Here is a 7,497-nt window from a genome sequence, read left to right as displayed (position 1 = left end):
CATTTTAGAATTTTTAAAAATCAAAGCATCAGGTGTAATTTTGAAAGTTCTAGATTGAAAAGCATCTTTATTCACAACTATTACTTCTACTGACATCAGGAAAACTGTGCATCTCTCTGTTTTTCTTTTAATGCAGAAAGTGCCTAGGATCTGAATCTTATAAGTAAAGAGTTCAGAACTTATAATTATCCGGTTTTTCACTGGCTTCCCTTCTGCCTTACTTCTTAGAACTGATCTAAACAACACATACTTTCTCAAAAATATTTCTGTGTGACTGGCAGGCCTGGTAGGAGCTTCTGTCAGATGCTATTCTCACTAGCTAATTTCATCTCCTGGTTCTGTGTACCTCATCATATCACAAATTTTGAGACAAGTGATTAAATTGTCAGATTTGCTCATAAATACAACTATGAAGGACTGAGTTTAATGGAGTGATAGATGAATATCAGCTCCAGGCTAGAAATGTTTAGAAGGAAGGGGACTGATGTCTCCAGAATATCCATCAAATTCAATTAGCTAGAATGACCTTCAAAGAAATTCAGTAGAAAGCGGCTGCACACTCTGCATGTGTGGCCTTGTGTAGTTTTAGGAAAAGGAGAGATTTCATTACTGAAATCCTGTATTTTATCTTTTCCCCACCAATGAGATAGCAATGGCTGTTGTGTTTGTGACCCATCATTCTTTCTAACACTTTCTATACAATATAATGGATAGATGTGAGCTGAGAATTAGTCAGTCTTTGAGTGTACAAACCTGAACACCTGTCACGTTCTCTGAATCCATCAGTAGCAGAGCTGAGGAAAAAGACAGAAATCCTAGATGTGCATGTACAGCTACAATTGAATTAAGACTATTCAAAACTCAAGTGAAAGTTAGTTAATCTGCCTTACCTCCTGCAGAGTTTTTAAGAAAAGGAAACAAGATTACATCCAAAATGCATATGTTTATTTCTTTCCTCTCACTCTTACATGACTTTTAGGATTTGTAATGGCAATCCTAAAATCCACAGAAGGTTAAAAGGGATAAGCCAGAGAACAGAACAGAACTGAAATCAACCTGTTTCTGAGCATAAAAGACCTTCTTTGAGGGTGAAGCCAGAGAAAAATATAATAAGAGCAGTATGAAGCATGGACCATAAAAAGAGGTCTTCCAAAGACAAAATGGGTGTTTAGGGGAACCTGTGGACCTAAATTTTCCAGACTACCTTGTGGACCTAGATGGGCCTTGTGGTGTTATTTGTAATAAAATGAAGGTAAGGAGAGTTGATGCTTCTACTGAAGACAACCGTGATATGGTTTCTCATCTATGCTGGGGGATTACTTGATACAGTTCTATTTTCAGTGCTGTACCTCTGGCAAGGCTTACTGGTTGTGGGATGTAAGCAGGGCCTGGCAAATTCCCTCCTGGATGGTGCTAACTTCACCAGATGAAGTGCTCATGAGAGGGATGACTCACACTACCGCATTTCTTCACTATTACGCAACTTGCTTTTTTTCCCACAGTAAGGTTTTCTTCTACAATTTTTTTCTGCGATTTTTTTTTCCCTTTCAGTAAAAGCGCCTGCCTTTATAATGATTTCACCCTGAAACAGGCAAGGGAATTCAGTAATGCAGCCTGGCATGGTGTCAAAAGTCCATTTTCTCAAGAGGAACAGGAAAAAGGTAATAATGGTTTGAGGAACTGGAAAACAAATACGTCCCATGCAGACTACAATTGGTTCGTCTAAATGAACAAAAACAATGAGCTCTGAGCGCTGAGGAAACAGCGCAAGGCTCCAGCAGGGCCAACAATAGACGGGCCGAGGCTCCCTCCGTTGCTGGGCGCGGCGCGGCCGGGGCGCTGCGGGGCGGGCGCAGCGCGGGCTCCCGGCGCCCCCCGCAGGGCTCCGCGGGCTTCACCGCAACATTTCAGGTCCTACCGGCAGCCGAGCAGGAAGAGTTACGGACAAGCAATGTATACGTGCAAAAGTTCTGTCGTTCATACGCTAACCGGCTCTTTTAGCAGCATAATTGGAAAGGGAATTACCGACATCACGAGAAAGAAGGCGGCAGGTATCCTTCGTAAGCCGGTTATGTTTATGTTATATTTTGAAAACTGCTCAGGTGCCAATTAGACTCAATGACACTGACCAGTCTGTAGTCCGGGACTGAACTGGCTAGGCTACCCCCATGAATCCCTTTTCCCTTGTACAGTGAACTGTGCAGTGCCTTGGTGGTGTGCACGACCAAGCCCACTAATTAAGACCACCAATGTGAGGAAGACAATCATGTAAAGAGATAACACGAATTAATTCTGGATCGTAAAGGCAGAGTTCCTGACATGGCTTCAACCCTATAACATGAAATTCCTGCTCAGTGCATGTCTCTGGCTGTCTGTGGATCTGGGGCTGCCAGTACTGAGAGATAGCATCGCAATAAAAACATGATGTGTCTCTCTGCCCACACTTAACAAAAGATCAAAACAGACTTAGGTCTATTTTCATGTAAGTATGAGGAAATCTCCTTCTAGTTGCCTTATGAAATAGAATGGATACAGTATCATATCTGAGCTTAGTCACCAGGCAAAGAGGAGACACTGTAAGGAAAAATCAAGTCAGAAAATTTTCCAGTAGTCATCCATTTTTTTTAAAGAGGCTCCTCTAACTAATTATGCTAAGGATTTAAACTGGGATCATAAATAAAAGGAAACAGCAGGCAAATGTCACCTGTTATCTCAAGACAATGTGTCAAAAAAATGACAATGAAAACTGAGACAGAAGAGAAGGCTGGAGGTGGACCTTATTGCAGCCTTCCAGTACATAAAGGGGGCTCCAGGAGAGTTGCAGAGGGTCAATTGACAAGGGCAAGTAGTGGTAGGACAAGGAGTAATGGCTTTAAAATGACAAAGGGTATGTCTAGATTAGATATTAAGAAGAAATTCTTTAGTAGGAATTTCCTAGGAAAGTGAGGGTGGTTAGACACTAGAACAGGTTGCTCAGGAAAGCTGTGGCTGCTCCACCCCTGGAACGGTTAAGCACCAGGTTGGATGGGGCTCTGAGTCATCTGGTCTAGTGAAAGGTGTCCCTACCATTGGGACAGGGGGTTGAAACGAGAGTATCTTTAAAGTCTCTTCCAACCCAATGCTATTATATAATTCTATGATAATTACTACTGCAATGACCTAGTTGGTCTTATTTTACATTGAGGTTTATTATTCTGGATAGTAAGTTAGCTCAGAAAATACACATTTGGGGAAAAAAAACCATCAGCCTCAATCGACAAAAGGATTATGCTACTCCAAATGAAAAGGTTATCTATTCTATGTCCATAACTTTATAATGGCAGACTTAGCAGAGTGATGATTTGAGTATGAGGCTATGATTTGCCTATGAATGCTGTTATCTAATGAATGTTGTGTTTTTGTACATTTAGAAATGAAGTTTGCATCTGTATGGTTTGAACTCAGATGCTTCATTTTTTGTGTTGTCTTTCTGAAGCTATTCAAGGGTAGCTTTGGCGATCTGAAAACTGTCCCAAAGACTTTGTTTGACAAACTTAAAACCTAAACAAAATACCTTGTTTACCTTCTTGGTTTTGTTATTTCCAAACAAAATCTCACTTGCCCTCACAAAGAAGGAGACTTGGTCGTTGCATGGGCAGAGGGCCTTGAATGGGAGACAAGGTGCCAGAGGCAGAGCAGGGTGCTCTGAGTGAGTGCTGCACCATATGCTGGCCATGACACTGCAGGGTAGTCTGCTGCCGCTTTATTTTTCACATGAAACATGAAAACAAAGATCAAGGCTGTCAGCACATATAAAGATTTCAGAAACCTCAAAAGTTTTCTGTAGCATCTCTCCTGAGTTCTGGTGAGAGCATTTGCATTGCGCTAATCACAGTTCTGCAAATAAGTTCAATATTTGTTCCACACATTTGCGAAACTGTGGCACAATGTTGCCAGTGTGGCAGCATGGTTCTGATATTCCCTTACAGGAGCAGCAACTCAGTCTATGACTAATCAAACAAGAGCTGTATGTGTGGCTTGGATTGAGGTGAGACACAGTGTGCAAATGTTAATCATTACTAAGCCAAAGTTAAGCATTATTTCTGTTAGGTGTATATCTTCTAGTGCAGACAGAAATCTCACTTGAAAGTGTTTCTTTGTTATATTTTTCTTAGAGGGATGCAGATGTATGAATGATTCATATTGCATGTGAAATTATGCTGTGACCTATAATAGCCATTGCTCTATTTTGTTATGAAACCAGATCCAAACTAAATTTAAAATCCAAGTCTGTCTGTAAAATCTACTGCAAGTTTCCAGATTTTGGCCCAGTATTCCCACTCTCCAGTGTTTTTATCTTTTATTTTTCCAGGTCATCTGTTTTATGGAGAAAGAACATATAGCCATCTGGGAGATTAGCATATATATTTTATGAAGCAGAGAAGAGCTCTCTCTTCACTGACTCAGATGCTCAAGACCCAGATTTGCAGCCTGCCTCCTAGCTAGCACAGCACAGTTCATAAAGCTTCTGTTGCCAGTGGCTTACCCCTCTCCCCCTCATCAAGTCAAGAACAAACCTACACTAAAGTGATGTTGGAAAAGCAGTACTGTTCTAAAGTGGGGAAAAAAACCCCAATCTAGCTTTACAGCCATGTTGAGAGGCAATTTTTAATGATAAAAAAATCCATTTGTCAGTAAAGCTTACATTGTTTGAGTAGAAATTATCAGCAATTGATCAAACAAATCTGGCTACTGGAGTGAGGCTCATCTCCAGAGTGGTATGTGTGGCTGTATCTGGGGATATAGGCATGGAACAGATCTGTGGTATGTCCTCTGAAATGTATAAAAGCCAAATGAGAGTGCTGTGTTAATTTAATATGCAATATAAATTACCACAGGATGTAAAAGGAGCGAGCTGCAATAAGATGTGCCAAGGGGCATCTCCTTAATTTTTTATACTTTCTTATTGTGCTGGTAGAGACGTGCCGTCATTGTAGCTATAGTTGGAATTACAGTATGTTTCTAGTACTGCAGTGTAGTTGGACTGTGCCCACACTGTCTCCTTTTTTTCTGGACATTCCTCTTCCTTTTGTTTTTTAACACCATTCTGGTTTGTTTTGGTTTTTTCTTTGCCTTTACAGAACGCAGATACTAGGAGCCTAGACTGCCAACATTTTGATATCCAGTTAGATTTGTGACTATGGACTGCCAAGTTTTAATAAGTTATAGAGCTGCTAAGTCCAGAGGTAGTCTGCACAAGCCTCTAGAAAACACAGGACAAAAGCCGAGATTCATAATCCTAAATTTGTATTAATAATGATACTGAATAAGCAGAATACTTTCCATTGCTTCTTAAAACAAAGACTGGGAATAGACTGGACTTTTTGTTTACCATCTAATAATTTGTTGGTACTTTTAAAATGTAGATGCAAAAATGTGCCTGAATTAAAAGCTTTGGTTCAAAGTTCTCAGTTTGAAGAAAGTTTGAACTAAATTCAGAGTATCATCTGCATTTTGCAGGTTAGACTGTTCTTTTGAAACACATAACAAAATCTTAACATAAAAAAAAAAACACTTTAGGAAGCAGAGTGTGTATTCAAGCACAGACTTTAGGAACTGGATCTGTTATAGCCAGAATCTAATTCCCATTATTCAGATCTGCTGCATAATAATGGGAACAGATACAGTCTTATTAGGAAATGTATAAGAAAAAAACTTTCAATGTAGCATTTGGGCTATATATTCATCAAAAAGGCATGCACCATTTAAAAAATCTGTCTGTATCTTGCCAATGCTAAAATGTCATCTTTCAGAGACTGCGTGCAGACAGTCTTTAATGTTCTTTTCATCTGCCTTTTGCCAGTTACTGGAATATGAATTTAACATTTACTGACAGTTCTATTTACCTTGCTGTTAAGAACAGCCTACCCAATCTGGCCAGATCTTTTAATTCAGAAACCAGTTTCTGACATGGCTGGTAAAAGATGCCAAGAGAAGTCTATGAGAGTGGGAAAATCCTATGATGGCTCTTTGGAGTACTTCCCTGGACACTCCAGGCACAAACAGCTTCCTGAGCCAGTCACACCACTTCTGTAGAAACAAACATATAATCACGGGAAATAAAAAATAAAAAAAAGGGGGAAAAAAGAGAGAGAGAGAGAAAAAAAGGTGTCTTTTGAGAAGCAAAGCTGTGTACTTTGATATCAAGGCATTCCACAAGATGGCAGGGTTCTGTCTTGGCAGGTCACTACAGCAGGCAACCTGAGCTCCTACAGTAGCAATTTTTTCCTATCACAGTTTTCACCAGTAATATAACTCTCTACTTTAAAGTTATCTGTGCTCTACAGCAGTGATCAAAATAAGTGGCAAACAGCTGAAAGACAGGAGGCCTCTATTTTCTTATGTCTCATTTTTTTTAATATTACAACATTTATAGCACCGTATTAATGTAAAACATTATAATTTCTCGCCGTGTGAAGTGAATAAATAATTTTTTTCTACATAAAATTAGACAGAAAATTATTGCATGCAACTGCAATTACTTTAATTAGGAACATTAATGGCAGTCTTTCACATTCCATCTCAGTAATCTATTATTTGAACTCCAAACCCATAAATACAGCTATTTGTTACTCCTTGTCTTCATGATCAAGACCAGGTAACCTAAAGATGGATGTTCCTGAAAAAGCCAGGTGGCTGTCCCTTTCACCTGCCCTGCTTCCTTGTGCTGGCTTTAATGTCTGTGTGTACAGACCTAATGCAAGGCAGATCAACCTTAAAAGCTGATTGAAAACTAGCTGCTTTTACTCAGAGGCTTAGCTTTCAGCTAGATAAATGAGCTGAAATGACTCCACAGCCACAGTCACTAGTGTTGCAATCACGAAAGCAGGTCAAGCATGTGACAAGGGGCAGGAAAGTCCCTTTCAGCAACAGAGTGGTATTGGATAAGCTTACACTAATTGTGAAAACACACCCTTAAGTAACAAAGGAATAGTGGAGAGGATGCGTCCTCAGTTCTGCCCTCGCTGACAAGAGGCATTGGAGAGAGAGGAGAAAACCCAAAGCTCAGTTCTTAGACAAATTCAATTGAAAACTTGTGCTGAAGCATGTCTAAATCTTGCATGTGTCACAGTGAAATGTTAGTTCTGACCTCGACTGGACATGTTTTGGTCTCTATTTGTGAAATAAGGATACTAATATACCAGCTCTTTCTATACCATGTTTGTTTGGCTTCTGTGAGAAATAAAGGCTCTGAAGTTTGGGGAAAAGAGAGAGAAAATAGAATAATTGTAATTCCCAGTAGGGTTCTCTGCAATACTTGTTACTAAGGTTCAGTTGAGAGCAGCTGTATTCCCAGAGTAAATGTAAGTAAATTCAAATATTTTACAAACAGTGATAAGGATTTTGAATGAACTCAGAGCATGTTACATTTAAGATCTTCGTCATTCTATTAAAAGCCTAAACTCTATAGGGGCTCCCTATAAAGGCACAGCATAATGCTAATGCAAGGATAGATAA

The sequence above is a fragment of the Passer montanus genome, unplaced genomic scaffold, assembly GCF_014805655.1.
Source record: "Passer montanus isolate IOZ18808 unplaced genomic scaffold, ASM1480565v1 scaffold18, whole genome shotgun sequence".
Taxonomy (NCBI): Eukaryota; Metazoa; Chordata; class Aves; order Passeriformes; family Passeridae; genus Passer; species Passer montanus.
The sequence above is the reverse complement of the archived record's forward strand: the minus strand, read 5'-3'. Positions refer to the sequence as shown.